The following is a 15,739-nucleotide window of genomic DNA, read 5'->3' as shown; positions in this document are numbered from 1 at the left end:
AACAGGAGAAGGGGAAGGGGACACAACATGAGCAGGAACCCCAGTCTCCATGCCTCCGGAGGGAGGGGAGTCTTACCAAAAAGTTCAGTCTTGGAGGCGCGGACCACTTGCTGCTGAAAATAGCCCAATTCTTACTTGTAAAGCAACACTTGGGCAAGCCTAGGGACTCTGAAACTACCACGGTGGTGACTGGCACAAAACATAAACAAACTATTCACATATCATAAAACAGGGAAAAGAAGACAGTCCTGGGCAATGTTCGAGGCAACTCCACACTATAAAATAAACTTCAAAGTTTGGGTTTCACAAGGTTCCACAAATCCCAGAAGTCGGGGAATGAATGGCTCATGATCCTCCAAATACCCCCCCCTCCCCCTCACCCAAATCAAATTCTCATCCCGGTAGAATTTGACTCCAGGAGAATCAGCAGTAAAGTGTGCATTTCTCTTTGGAAAACACGTGCTGCCGACAGAAGCCCAAAGGGCATACGCACATATGTAAACATGGCAACATGGGCAATGACTGCAGTCAAGTCACATGAGTCATGATGATGTGCTGACTTTAGGGCAAGCAAAGAAAATATCTTGGCTCTGGCCAGACCCTAAATTAATTCATCAATCTTGGGCAGCGGAAACCTTTCAGCGTTTAACCCTTTCAGCGTTTAATTTTCTTAAGTCCATGCATTCAAGCTCCACCTCCACTTCCTTCCTTCCTTAGCGCCAGCGGCACAGTCCTTAATTTTGCTACCACAGGAATTGCACTGTGCTTAAGCCTGATCCTGTGCATACAGTTCCCCAGGCAACCCACTTTATTCTCAAAGATGTGCGGAACTCATGACGATATGTCATCATCCATCCTTCCTGGGCAACACACGTCTCGCTTCCACCATTGATGTATACGCAGGTTGCCTAGCGTTGGGATCACGTTTGATCCCCAAAACTGTTTGACTGCCCCATGAAAGCAAATCTCCACCAACATTCATTACAAAAATTTACTCATAGTATTTCTCCCTTGAAACACTAATTCCACATGCATCTCCCCAATTATGTGAATAGGATTTTCTCTATATGCATTGGCCTTGACATTAACCTCTTTAGAACGCAGCAACCTTACTTCAATTCCCAGGTAACTTTGCCAATCAAGTTGTAATCAGCGCCGCTGTCAATGAACATTAATACTTCAGTTCTGTTGATCGTGACCAACGATCTGGGCTTCTTCAGTTTTGTCCCCATCATTGCATTCACCACTTAAATAACTCTCATACCGCCAAATGTTTCTGGATCCGAATCTTCATCTCCACAATCATTCTCTTGCACACTCCAAGACATGCCACACAAAGGGCATTCCACATAAACTGCAGGAGATTCGATTGCATTTGCAAAATGCTGGGAACTGCCACATCTAAAACATTTCTTCTGCTGCAGATCACTAGGGCGATCCATGAATCCCAGATCTCCCCTTTACACCCCCAAAGTTCCTGGACCTTCTGCCATCACCACTCTTCATTTCACTAGTCTTTTTTTGTCCTGATGTTGACTCCTTGCGCCAGAGACTACACTAATCCCAACAGCAGTTTTCTCTAAGGTAGGTTTGTCTGCCTCAATGCTGAGCTGCTTAATAGACTGAGCAGTGTGCTCGACCTGTTTGGCAATCTCAGCTGTCCTTTCTAAATATGGATCCCTCTCCTTCCACAGTCCTCCCTTGTTCTGTTGTCCAAGCGCTTAATCATAAGGTGGTCTCGAAATATGTTCATCATGGCAATGACCAAAACGACATTCGATAGCGAGGCCTCTAAGGGCAGTGACACAATCTTCTATGGTTTCTGCACATTTCTGATCCCTAGTCCCAAAATGGTATCCAACCAATATCTTGTTCTCCCAGACCTCATAGTATTTGTCTAGGTTGGCAATACTAATGTCGAAACTGTTCCACATTGCCACATTTGAAGTCTGAACAGGTTCTGGAATCCTACTTCCTGTCCTGAATTACCAAGACAGTGGTAGAGCAAAGCTAGGAGAAATTTGAGGAAATCGTCCTTCCAATCCTTCTATTGTATCAGCGGGTCTCCAGCCCGAGATAAAAATAAAGCTGGTCCAGGAATGTTTGCCATGTTGCAGCTTTAGAAGGCAATTCCCTTTGGAAACTTGTAAACATGCATGTGAACATATTTGTAACTGACCACTCTGGGGACCTCTGTACATGTATTTATGCTTGAGTAGTTTGATGGGCAATCCTTATTTGCTTTGAATAAGGGGGTACTGCAGCCCACTCTGAATAAATGGACTTGGATAGTGGTTTTACTGGGCGGGGAAACACGCAACTGTAATTTCTACAAGTTACTGCAGCAAAGTCAACAGTATTGTTGTTGGTTGCTACAGCGACCAAACTGTAACCCAAAATGGCCACACGCACTGAGATGCAATAGGGTCCTTTCCTCTGCACCGCCGAGCGCTGACGAGCGCTCGCCCAGTGCTTGCGCTGCCCTCCGTGTCTTATCGGTCTCGCTCTGCCACCCAAATCGGTTTCCTCTGCCAGATGTTGCACTCCTTACTTGCTGTGCACGGCGGACCGGTTAAGACAGTATGCTCCGGTATGCACCCTGCTCATACACCTCCAAACCGTGCTTGGCCTTCTGAATGGCTGTGCAGTTTCACTGGCGGTCACTGAGACCTATCTCTCTGCGTCTCCTTGTTGCCTTCATGGCACAGGTCAGCTCACCACAAGACAGTGGGGTTGATTTAGCGACCCCCTGTAGGGTCCTCAGAGGCCTGCAGAACAGCCCCTTTGGCCACAACCAGTACTCCCCTTGGGTCCTGTATAACCGTCCTCCTCCGCGCAAGCAGCATGCTCGTGGCCAGTATAGGAAGGAGGAATACTGAGGCTTCAATATGGTGCAAGGTAAGATTTATTCCAGAACCAAGATAAGACTGCAGCCACTCTTTTAAGCTCTCTCTCCGAACATTCTTTCTGTCAAACCATAACAATTGCAGTGACATAGAAGGCAGTGAAGTCACAACATTTCAAGCTAGGCAGAAATGAGCAATGCAGAATGAATAACAGTAAACTATGTACTATGGAACACTGAACAGTAACAGTTAAGCAAGAGGAAAGGAGTTAACGTTACAACACTTTGTGTACGTCTAGTTGACATAGCTGGACCCACCCCGGCGTAACGTCAGTCTGATGGGCAACAGTTGTGGGGACACTCCTCATGCTTCCCGGCACGGTCCATGTGCTCTTCGGCCTAGCTGTTTCCATCTCCACAAATCTCGCCACATCAAAATAACAGACTATGTCTGCCTTTGATGGTGGTCCTGAGGCTTTGGGTCTAACTGTATGAGAAGAAGGGTTACAGAGACTCTTTACCATGATAACATCCTTGTACCCAGGAGGGGAGTCCTACCCTATAAGTCCCCTCCTAGGGGGACTCTGGGTTTTCTGCCTAACCACCATAGTTTGATAGGAAAGGGCCCCCCTTGGGAGAAGGGACGCCATCTGGAGGATCGTCACAGTACACAGTGCATGTCGCCGTCCTGCTCTTGAAGCTTCCTAGGTGCAGTTCCAGACGTTCTCCCAACTCTGAAAAACCACCCAATATAGTATCAGTGCCAGCCCCCTCCCCCACAAGCTGCTAGTGTGTACATTAAACCTGATGGCCTTTACCGAAACAGAGGCCCCCCCATGAAGGACACAAAAAACAGTATGCAATTCATGGGGCGGAAGAAATAAAAGGGAAATCCAAACCGAAATCCTAAACGGTTGGCCAACCAGCGGACACCACTTGCAGATCTCCAATGACCTCCAATGACCTGCAGGTTTACACATGTGCACAGGACAAAATAATGGGAAGAGCATCCAATTCTCATATTGCTATGGTCAGCTGCGCCATTGCGCTTCCTGATGCAGGGGAGCACGGAAGCCACTGCTTCTCCCCCAGATAGGACTGTCAACAAATAGTATTTACAGGGATTTTAAAACCTATAAATACAAAGAGAAAATTCAAAAAACGCATTTACTGCTGGTTCCAAAATCCATCCAGTTCCCATGCAAATCCTTTAATGGCAGACATCCACACTTAAACTGCTGGTCCAGGTCATAGGCCCCGGATGTGCTGAAACCAATTCAAAGAAGCCCTCAAGAGGATACCGGGCTAATTCACTGACAGGTACCAGTTGATCTGGGCAAGCTAGAATTATAAACACAATGGGCCTCATTACGGGTCCGGCGGTAACCGCGCCGGTACTACGGGCAGGTTGCCGCCAGACCCGTTAATATTGACTGATGCCTGACTTCCCGGTAAAACCGGGGATTACAACCCCGGCAGTCTGGAAAGTCAGGCGCCGCTAAATTGCAATTTGCCATTCCCATAGCCTCACAGGACTCTATGGGAATGGGGAACATGGAAGCACCGGCACCTTTGTTAACGGTGACGGTGCTTCCGTGACGGTCTGCATACCGCGGCCACTGTGCCTGGAAAGGTTCGACCTGTCGGAACCACAGCAGCTGCAGCATGCAGAATTCTGATATGCCGGTCCAGAAACAACGGTGATGGTAAGCTTACCGGCACTGTTGCTTCTGGACTGGCAGGCTCTGAATGAGCCCCAATGTTTGACTTATTATTTTTAACAAAGTTCTGGGCATAGCGATCAAACGTGTTTACGCTTTTTCTGGAGTGCGATTTAAATGTTAAATGTTAAAGGTATTTCTACCGCGCACCGTCACCAACAGAGTTGGTCCCCAGGCACTCTGGCGGATCTGTAAACGGGAAGGTGGGATGGGTTAGTAGGTGAAGCGGGAGTAGGATGGTGAGAGGAGTGGTGTTCTGTTGGCAACTTCAACTCGGTATACACCGGGTGCTGAGCTTTGGTGCGGGTATCGGATTGATGTCAGTCCTTGTGTGCTGTTGGTGCGGCTTATGTATTGTTGCTGTGTTGTGAAGTGCAGCGGGTTGTTGTGCGAGAGATGGTTGTGTGAGATTTTTGAGTGAGATAAGTCTGCAGAGATGCTGAGTTTTTTGTTAGTGGGTTATGTGAGGTTTAACATGCTAACATTCAGAACGAGTGTGGTGCCCGCTAATCCTCCCAATCTCATCAGGATGGGCGAAGGGGTTGCGCCTGGCAGGGTTTTAGGTTTGAGTGAGGCTCTCCCTGTGCTGTTCTAACGCGCTCTGTAAGTGTTCTAACTCTGATGGAGTGGGTGTTGTGTTGGTGCAATGCGCTCGCCGTTCAATTCTAGCAAGCTCTGTAGGTGTTCTAGTGCTGATGGATTGGTTAATGTGGGTTGGGTGTCTATTCTCCTCCTTGGGTGATGGAGCAGGTGTTGTGGTCTCCTCTTATAAACTTCCTATCTACATGTGTCTGCTGGGAGTTTGGATATGGTACGGCCATTTAAGGACAATTGAATCGGCAAAAGAGAAGACAGCGTTTGACTCCACGAACAGGTCTGCTTTGCTACCTTCCTGCAGCCGCTCTGGCGACTCGTGATGAGTGGCTCTGCCATCATTGCCATCAGTGCAGGAGGAAAACCTCTGGACAGTGGGGTTCTCCATATAGATACCAAATGTTGAGATTTCAGGAGGAAGACGATACAAGGTCTCAGGCCTGCAGGAGTACTAAGAACAGCAGGAGCTGAAGGAAGGCATAAAGCAGAGCTGGGAAATGGGGAACTGAGGGACTGGATCAGAAGAGGGTGAGAGACCATATCCAGGTGGTGGAATCCAGGGAACCGAAGGCAAGGACACAGAGCAGCATCAGAAGCGTTGCAACACACAGTTCATAATTGCTGGCTCCATCTTGAATTGGACGTCTGGCCCAATTATATGCACGGAGGTCTTAAGCAATGTGGACCAGCTTAGCTCAGCAATGTGCATCACAGCTGCTTATCCTTTGGGGCAAGAACAGCAGGAGCTGAAGGAAGGCATAAAGCAGAGCTGGGAAATGGGGAACTGAGGGACTGGATCAGAAGAGGGTGAGAGACCATATCCAGGTGGTGGAATCCAGGGAACCGAAGGCAAGGACACAGAGCAGCATCAGAAGCGTTGCAACACACAGTTCATAATTGCTGGCTCCATCTTGAATTGGACGTCTGGCCCAATTATATGCACGGAGGTCTTAAGCAATGTGGACCAGCTTAGCTCAGCAATGTGCATCACAGCTGCTTATCCTTTGGGGCGCCACCCTTGATTGCACAGCCCCAATACTCACTACATCCGCCGGCAGGCGGATGCGCCGGCGGCCCTACGAAGGCCATACAAAGGCCTGTTGAGAGCCTGTTTGGAGCATCAGGAGCCAGGGGCCACGGACCTTAATCTTTTGTGAGTAGTGGGAATACCCTCAGTCTATACTATTGTGCTTTCTGGTATGTCCTCTGCTACTCCGCACTCATAAACATTTGAACTCGGTTACTGTAACTGTTTGCTATATACGCTCATACTTCTAACTCCGCCGCCTCTATGCATTACTGCTACCACCTCTTAAATAGTACAGGCATTTTTAGCCCCTAGTGCTCCATGCCTCATGACTGCTATTGGCCGTGCCCTTTGGTCGCTAACGTACCACTGCAACTGTGTTATGCCCTATGGTCGCCCTGACCCCACTTGCATTGTGTTGTGCCCTATGGTCGCCCAGACCCCACTTGCATTGTGTTGTGCCCTATGGTCGCCCTGACCCCAATTGCATTGTGTTGTGCCCTATGGTCGCCCAGACCCCACTTGCATTGTGTTGTGCCCTATGGTCGCCCTGACCCCAATTGCATTGTGTTGTGCCCTATGGTCGCCCAGACCCCACTTGTATTGTGTTGTGCCCTATGGTCGCCCTGACCCCAATTGCATTGTGTTGTGCCCTATGGTCGCCCTGACCCCACTTGCATTGTGTTGTGCCCTATGGTCGCCCTGACCCCAATTGCATTGTGTTGTGCCCTATGGTCGCCCTGACCATACTTGCATTGTGTTGTGCCCTATGGTCGCCCTGACCCCAATTGCATTGTGTTGTGCCCTATGGTCGCCCTGACCCCACTTGCATTGTGTTGTGCCCTATGGTCGCCCTGACCCCACTTGCATTGTGTTGTGCCCTATGGTCGCCTAGACCATACTTGCATTGTGTTGTGCCCTATGGTCGCCTAGACCCCACTTGCATTGTGTTGTGCCCTATGGTCGCCCAGACCCCACTTGCATTGTGTTGTGCCCTATGGTCGCCTAGACCATACTTGCATTGTGTTGTGCCCTATGGTCGCCCAGACCCCACTTGCATTGTGTTGTGCCCTATGGTCGCCTAGACCCCACTTGCATTGTGTTGTGCCCTATGGTCGCCCAGACCCCACTTGCATTGTGTTGTGCCCTATGGTCGCCCAGACCCCACTTGCATTGTGTTGTGCCCTATGGTCGCCCAGACCTCATTCGCATTGTGTTGTGCCCCACCTATAACGCCAATGCCCCCTACACGCCACTCCCCTGTACATCACCTTAGCCCCAGCATGCTATTCTGCCTGACTGCGATCATGTTCCCTTTCTGTGTCATGCAAAGTAACATACCCTGCACTGGCAACAGTTACCTAGCCTATAATAATGGTTTAGTCAGACCTGCCTGCCCAAGACACTACCCGATCACCTGCCCTACACCATTCCTGCCCACCACACCAGCCTTCCCCCCGGATACCAAGTCCGCCCTTCCCACCCATAGACATGCACACGTTCCGCATGTCGCAGCTAATACACACCTAGCTGTCTATAAGCAGAACCCCACCAACACGAGAGCATCATGCCCTACCATCGACTACAACACCTCTACATTAGCTAACCCAACTAACTCCCGTAACACTACCCTTATCCCTTCCGATCGGAATTCTAGACTTGGCGCCAGAACCCACCACAGACCCAGCAAAGGCCCAGCCAAATCACTCAATAAGACCAACCCTCACACTGTAACACCCATCAACACCATCCATCCCAGTCTTAAAGGAGCTCTCCTAAATGTCAGATCACTAGTCGCCCATGCCACAGAAGTCGCTGACATTATTCTAACAAACAACCTGGACTTCCTTGCGGTAACCGAAACATGGCTGCACGATGCTGCAGGTCCATCTCTTACCCTAGCCATACCTGATAACTACACCATCCTTAGAGTAGACAGACCGAACGCTCGAGGAGGCGGTGTAGCTATCATCTTTAAGTCCACGCTTGACATCAGACTATCCTCTGCTCCCCCACTCAAATCTTGTGAACACATTACAGTCAAATTTCAAACCTCCCCTAAAAGTACTATTACGCTGCACTTAATTTACCGACCCCCGGGCCCTCCTGGCTCATTTGAGGAAGACATCACCTCACTAGTTGCTGAAAGCTCCAAACCATCAGCACAATTGATTATACTCGGAGACTTTAACCTTGGGTTTAACGACCCCCTAGACACCCCAGCCACTGCCCTGTCCATGGCATTAGAGGAGCATGGCCTCCAACAACTCTGTTCCAAACCTACCCACTCGAAAGGTAGAATCCTTGACTGGATAACTACCCTTAATTGCAACATTACTACGAAAGATCCCACACAACTTATCTGGACTGACCACCACCTCCTCCCGTTTGACATTCTTACCAGCAATTCAGCACATAAAAGGCCTATCATTGCACCTGCCTGCCCTACTAGGAAAAAGAGCAATATCACAGCGGAAGCCCTAATACCTCTGGTGATCCCTACTTTAAACGCACTACCCGCCACAACAGACTTGAACCAACTGGTCAATGCCTACAATGAGTCCATGGCCAAAGCCATTGACATCATTGCCCCACTGAAACTGCGCAAAGGAATACCCAAAGCGCACCTGAACACATGGTTCACCCCGGAGCTCAAAACCCTTCGTCAACAAAAAAACAAACTCGAAGCACTCTGGAAATCAGTGCCTTCTATAAATAACAGAACTAATCTCACCAACATCTCCACCCTCTACAAAAATGAGATTATACGTGCCAAGAAAGAATCTCTCAATACTAGGATCTCCCAGGCAAGCTCCAGTACCAAGGAGCTCTTTAACATACTAAAGGAATTAGAAAACCCCATTACCCCCACTGACTCTTGCACTAAGGATAAACCCTGGTGCACAGGGATCCAGAATGCCCTAGCTAACAAAATCTCAGGGCTCCAAACCAAAATCAACAACAAACGACAACAACTCGCTCTCGATCCCACCTCCATCCCCACGCCCCCTCCACCTACTGCCACTAGTTCAGGCTTCACCTTCAAAAAGGTATCCATATTGGAGGTTCAGAAAATTATAGCATCCCTTAAACCATCGAATTGCAAGGGGGACAGTTGCCCCGCACAGATCATAAAAGATGTAGCTAGGGATCTCTCCCCATTTATCACTAAATTAATAAACCTGTCCTTCGCCAACAACATGGTCCCCAGCAATCTGAAACAGTCCTGGGTCCTACCTCTACTAAAAAAAACTACTCTCAACCCTGACATCCCCACAAATTACAGACCTATTACCACCGTCCCATTCCTACTAAAAATCTTGGATAGAGTGGCTTATTTACAAATCCAGGACTACCTCGAGGTCAATCACCTACTAGGAACTCGCCAATCTGGCTTTCGACCACAACACGGGACAGAAACGGCTCTTGTTGATCTCAAATGCCAGATAGACGAACTCAAAGACAAAAACAAGGCTGCCATCCTTCTACTCCTTGACCTCTCCGCTGCCTTTGACCTGGTCGACCATAAAATCCTGTGCAACCATTTGTCTCTGGCAGCACACTTCTCCCACTCTGCAGTCACATGGATCCCATCTTTCCTGGACAACAGAACCATGCGGGTCTTCTCCCCCCTAGCAGCGGCTGACCCCATCCCCATCACCTGCGGTGTCCCACAAGGATCCTGTGTCTCACCCACCCTTTACAATATTTTCACCAAGCCCTTATTCGACAAGCTGGACAATCTGGGTGTCACCTATACTAACTACGCAGATGACACCCAGATACTCCTCACCCTATCAGGCAACTACAACAAGGACGCCAAATGGATCAATGAAGTCTTTTCCATCATTCAGGCTTGGATGGCCACACATGGCCTGTGTCTGAATGACGACAAGACTGAATTGCTTCTTGTCGGCTCACCTAACACTATCAGTAAACTCTGTCCCGGCTACACTAGCTTCACTATTGACGGCAACACCATACCCATCGCCAAGAGCGTAAAAACCCTCGGTTTCTACCTAGACACGAACATTAACCTAGCTAAACAAATCAATATGACCGCCTCAGCCACTGCCTACACTGGTAAACTTATCAGGGCCTGCAGACCACTGATCTCCCCTAGCAACTGTCTCATCCTAGCCAGAGCACTCATTCAATCTAAACTGGATTACTGTAATAGCCTCTATTTAGGTGCCAACAAAACAGTAATCAATAAATTGCAAGTTTTACAAAACAACGCACTCCGTGCCGCCCTCAATATTCCTAGAAGGGAACACATCTCCGCCACCAGATCTGCCTGCAAATGGTTGTCCATCCAACAGAAAATAGACTTGAAAACCATATGCCTTACTTACAAAGCCCTCAATCATCTTGCCCCACCCTACCTCTCGAACAAATTTACACTAAGACAGAACACTAGAACCACCAGATCGTCCAACTCATTACAACTAACAGTTCCCAAATACTCCCTCAAAAGAGCCGGAGGATCCAGCTTCCCAACTTTGGCATCACAACTCTGGAATTCCATCCCACTGGATATTAAATCTACACCTACTTTCCAACCCTTCAGAACCAAGGTCATCTCCTGGTTAACCAACAAATAACCGTCCTACCACATATGTATGCACTCCGAATGTCCAATTTTATGTATATTGTTTGAATACTATTATCTATGCCCTATTAATACTGTACTATTGTCTTTTACCTGTAACCTGATGTTCAAAGCGCATATATACCCCCGGGTCAAGAGCGCTATATAAATAAATAAACAAACAAAATAAACAAACAGTGGAAGTATTCAGCCTAGTGGCATTCTGATTCTCGCTTCCACTTCCCCAATGCAGCCTAGTGGCATTATGATTCTCGTTTCCACTTCCCCAATGCAGCCTGGTGGCATTCTGATTCTGGGATTCCACTTCCCCAATGCAGCCTAGTGGCATTCTGATTCTGGGATTCCACTTCCCCAATGCAGCCTGGTGGCATTCTGATTCTCGCTTCCACTTCCCCAATGCAGCCTAGTGGCATTCTGATTCTGGGATTCCACTTCCCCAATGCAGCCTAGTGGCATTCTGATTCTGGGATTCCAATTCCCCAATGCAGCCTAGTGGCATTCTGATTCTTGGATTCCACTTCCCCAATGCAGCCTAGTGGCATTCTGATTCTGGGATTCCACTTCTCCAATGCAGCCTGGTGGCATTCTGATTCTCGCTTCCACTTCCCCAATGCAGCCTAGTGGCATTCTGATTCTGGGATTCCACTTGCCCAATGCAGCCTAGTGGCATTCTGATTCTCGCTTCCACTTCCCCAATGCAGCCTGGTGGCATTCTGATTCTCGCTTCCACTTCCCCAATGCAGCCTAGTGGCATTCTGATTCTGGGATTCCACTTCCCCAATGCAGCCTAGTGGCATTCTGATTCTCGCTTCCACTTCCCCAATGCAGCCTGGTGGCATTCTGATTCTGGGATTCCACTTCCCCAATGCAGCCTAGTGGCATTCTGATTCTCGCTTCCACTTCCCCAATGCAGCCTAGTGGCATTCTGATTCTGGGATTCCACTTCCCCAATGCAGCCTAGTGGCATTCTGATTCTCGCTTCCACTTCCCCAATGCAGCCTGGTGGCATTCTGATTCTGGGATTCCACTTCCCCAATGCAGCCTAGTGGCATTCTGATTCTCGCTTCCACTTCCCCAATGCAGCCTGGTGGCATTCTGATTCTGGGATTCCACTTCCCCAATGCAGCCTAGTGGCATTCTGATTCTCGCTTCCACTTCCCCAATGCAGCCTGGTGGCATTCTGGGATTCCACTTCCCCAATGCAGCCTAGTGGCATTCTGATTCTGGGCTTCTACTTCCCAAATGCAGCCTAGTGGCATTCTGATTCTCGCTTCCACTTCCCCAATGCAGCCTGGTGGCATTCTGGGATTCCACTTCCCCAATGCAGCCTAGTGACATTCTGATTCTGGGATTCCACTTCCCCAATGCAGCCTGGTGACATTCTGATTCTGGGATTCCACTTCCCCAATGCAGCCTAGTGGCATTCTGATTCTGGGCTTCCACTTCCCCAATGCAGCCTAGTGGCATTCTGATTCTGGGCTTCCACTTCCCCAATGCAGCCTAGTGGCATCTGATTCTGAGATTCTACTTTCCAAATGCAGCCTGGTGGCATTCTGGGATTCCACTTCCCCAATGCAGACTAGTGGCATTCTGATTCTGGGCTTCTACTTCCCAAATGCACCCTAGTGGCATTCTGATTCTCGCTTCCACTTCCCCAATGCAGCTTGGTGGCATTCTGGGATTCCACTTCCCCAATGCAGCCTAGTGGCATTCTGATTCTGGGCTTCCACTTCCCCAATGCAGCCTAGTGGCATTCTGATTCTGAGATTCTACTTTCCAAATGCAGCCTGGTGGCATTCTGGGATTACACTTCCCCAATGCAGCCTAGTGGCATTCTGGGATTCCACTTCCCCAATGCAGCCTAGTGACATTCTGATTCTGGGATTCCACTTCCCCAATGCAGCCTAGTGGCATTCTGATTCTGAGATTCTACTTTCCAAATGCAGCCTGGTGGCATTCTGGGATTCCACTTCCCCAATGCAGCCTAGTGGCATTCTGATTCTGGGCTTCCACTTCCCCAATGCAGCCTGGTGGCATTCTTTTTCTGGGCTTCCACTTCCCCAATGCAGCCTAGTGGCATTCTGATTCTGGGCTTCCACTTCCCCAATGCAGCCTGGTGGCATTCCGATTCTGGGCTTCCATTTCCCCAATGCAGCCTAGTGGCATTCTGATTCTGGGCTTCCACTTCCCCAATGCAGTCAAGTGGCATTCTGATTTTTACTTCCACTTCCCCAATGCAACCTAGTGGCATTCTGATTCTGGGCTTCCACTTCCCCAATGCAGCCTAACGGCATTCTGATTCTGGGCTTCCACTTCCCCAATGCAGCCTAACGGCATTGTGATTCTGGGCTTCCACTTCCCCAATGCAGCCTAGTGGCATTCTAATTCTGGGATTCCACTTCCCCAATGCAGCCTGGTGGCATTCTGATTCTGGGCTTCCACTTCCCCAATGCAGCCTGGTGGTGTTCTGATTCTGGGCTTCCACTTCCCCAATGCAGTCTAGTGGCATTCTGATTCTCGCTTCCACTTCCCCAATGCAGCCTAGTGGCATTCTGATTCTCGCTTCCACTTCCCCAATGCAGCCTAGTGACATTCTGATTCTGGGCTTCCACTTCCCCAATGCAGCCTAGTGACATTCTGATTCTGGGCTTCCACTTCCCCAATGCAGTCTGGTGGCATTCTGATTTTCACTTCCACTTCCCCAATGCAGCCTAGTGGCATTCTGATCCTGGGCTTCCACTTCCCCAAAGCAGCCTAACGGCATTCTGATTCTGGGCTTCCACTTCCCCAATGCAGCCTAGTGGCATTCTAATGCTGGGATTCCACTTCCCCAATGCAGCCTGGTGGCATTCTGATTCTGGGCTTCCACTTCCCCAATGCAGCCTGGTGGCATTCTGATTCTGGGATTCTACTTCCCCAATGCAGCCTGGTGGCATTCTGATTCTGGGCTTCCACTTCCCCAATGCAGCCTAGTGGCATCTAATTCTGGGATTCCACTTCCCCAATTCAGCCTGGTGGCATTCTGATTCTGGGCTTCCACTTCCCCAATGCAGCCTAGTGGCATTCTGATTTTCATTTCCACTTCCCCAATGCAGCCTAGTGGCATTCTGATTCTGGGCTTCCACTTCCCCAATGCAGCCTGGTGGCATTCTGATTCTGGGATTCCACTTCCCCAATGCAGCCTGGTGGCATTCTGATTCTGGGATTCCACTTCCCCAATGCAGCCTGGTGGCATTCTGATTCTGGGCTTCCACTTTCCCAATGCAGCCTGGTGGCGTTCTGATTCTGGGATTCTACTTCCCCAATGCAGCCTGGTGGCATTCTGATTCTGGGCTTCCACTTCCCCAATGCAGCCTGGTGGCGTTCTGATTCTGGGATTCTACTTCCCCAATGCAGCCTGGTGGCATTCTGGGATTCCACTTCCCCAATGCAGCCTAGTGGCATTCTGATTCTGGGCTTCCACTTCCCCAATGCAGTCTAGTGGCATTCTGATTCTCGCTTTCACATCCCCAATGCAGCCTAGTGGCATTCTGATTCTCGCTTCCACTTCCCCAATGCAGCCTGGTGGCATTCTGATTCTGGGCTTCCACTTCCCCAATGCAGCCTGGTGGCATTCTGATTCTGGGCTTCCACTTCCCCAATGCAGCCTAGTGGCATTCTGATTCTGGGATTCTACTTCCCCAATGCAGCCTAGTGGCATTGTGATTCTGAGCTTCCACTTCCCCAATGCAGTCTAGTGGCATTCTGATTCTCGCTTCCACTTCCCCAATGCAGCCTAGTTGCATTCTGATTCTCGCTTCCACTTCCCCAATGCAGCCTAGTGGCATTCTGATTCTGGGATTCCACTTCCCCAATGCAGCCTAGTGGCATTCTGATTCTGGGCTTCCACTTCCCCAATGCAGTCTAGTGGCATTCTGATTTTCACTTCCACTTCCCCAATGCAGCCTAGTGGCATTCTGATTCTGAGCTTCTACTTCCCAAATGCAGCCTAGTGGCATTCTGATTTTCACTTCCACCTCCCCAATGCAGCCTAGTGGAATTCTGATTCTGGGCTTTTACTTCCCAAATGCAGCCTAGTGGCATTCTGATTTTCACTTCCACTTCCCCAATGCAGCCTAGTGAAATTCCGATTCTGGGCTTCCACTTCCACAATGCAGCCTAGTGGTATTCTTATTCTGGGCTTCCACTTCCCCAATGCAGCCTAGTGGCATTCTGATTCTGGGCGTCCACTTCCCCAATGCAGCCTAGTGGCATTCTGATTTTCACTTCCACTTCTGCAGTGCAGCCTAGTGGTATTCTGATTCTGGGCTTATACTTCCCAAATGCAGCCTAGTGGCATTCTGATTCTGGGCGTCCACTTCCCCAATGCAGCCTGGTGGCATTCTGATTCTGGGCTTCCACTTCCCCAATGCAGCCTAGTGGCATTCTAATTCTGGGATTCCACTTCCCCAATGCAGCCTGGTGGCATTCTGATTCTGGGCTTCCACTTCCCCAATGCAGCCTAGTGGCATTCTGATTCTGGGCTTCCACTTCCCCAATGCAGTCTAGTGGCATTCTGATTTTCACTTCCACTTCCCCAATGCAACCTAGTGGCATTCTGATTCTGGGCTTCCACTTCCCCAATGCAGCCTAGTGGCATTCTGATTCTGGGCTTCCACTTCCCCAATGCAGTCTAGTGGCATTCTGATTCTCGCTTCCACTTCCCCAATGCAGCCTAGTGGCATTCTGATTCTCGCTTCCACTTCCCCAATGCAGCCTAGTGACATTCTGATTCTGGGCTTCTACTTCTCAAACACAGCCTAGTGGCATTCTGATTCTGGGCTTCCACTTCCCAAATGCAGCCTAGTGCCATTCTGATTCTGGGCTTCTACTTCTCAAATGTAGCCTAATGGCATTCTGATTCTGGGCTTCTACTTCCCAAATGCAGCCTAGTGGCATTC

At 49.3% G+C, this 15,739-nt stretch overlaps 1 protein-coding gene across 12 annotated transcripts in view; it reads right to left on the bottom strand.

The window, feature by feature from the left end:
* ADGRB2 (adhesion G protein-coupled receptor B2) overlaps positions 1–15,739 on the bottom strand; it is a 1,170,899-nt gene that overhangs the window by 246,739 nt on the left and 908,421 nt on the right. The gene's annotated exons all lie outside the window — the stretch shown is intronic.

This window comes from Ambystoma mexicanum, chromosome 11 (assembly GCF_040938575.1).
Source record: "Ambystoma mexicanum isolate Mex_15411 chromosome 11, UKY_AmexF1_1, whole genome shotgun sequence".
Classification (NCBI taxonomy): Eukaryota; Metazoa; Chordata; class Amphibia; order Caudata; family Ambystomatidae; genus Ambystoma; species Ambystoma mexicanum.
The sequence above is the reverse complement of the archived record's forward strand: the minus strand, read 5'-3'. Positions and strand labels throughout refer to the sequence as shown.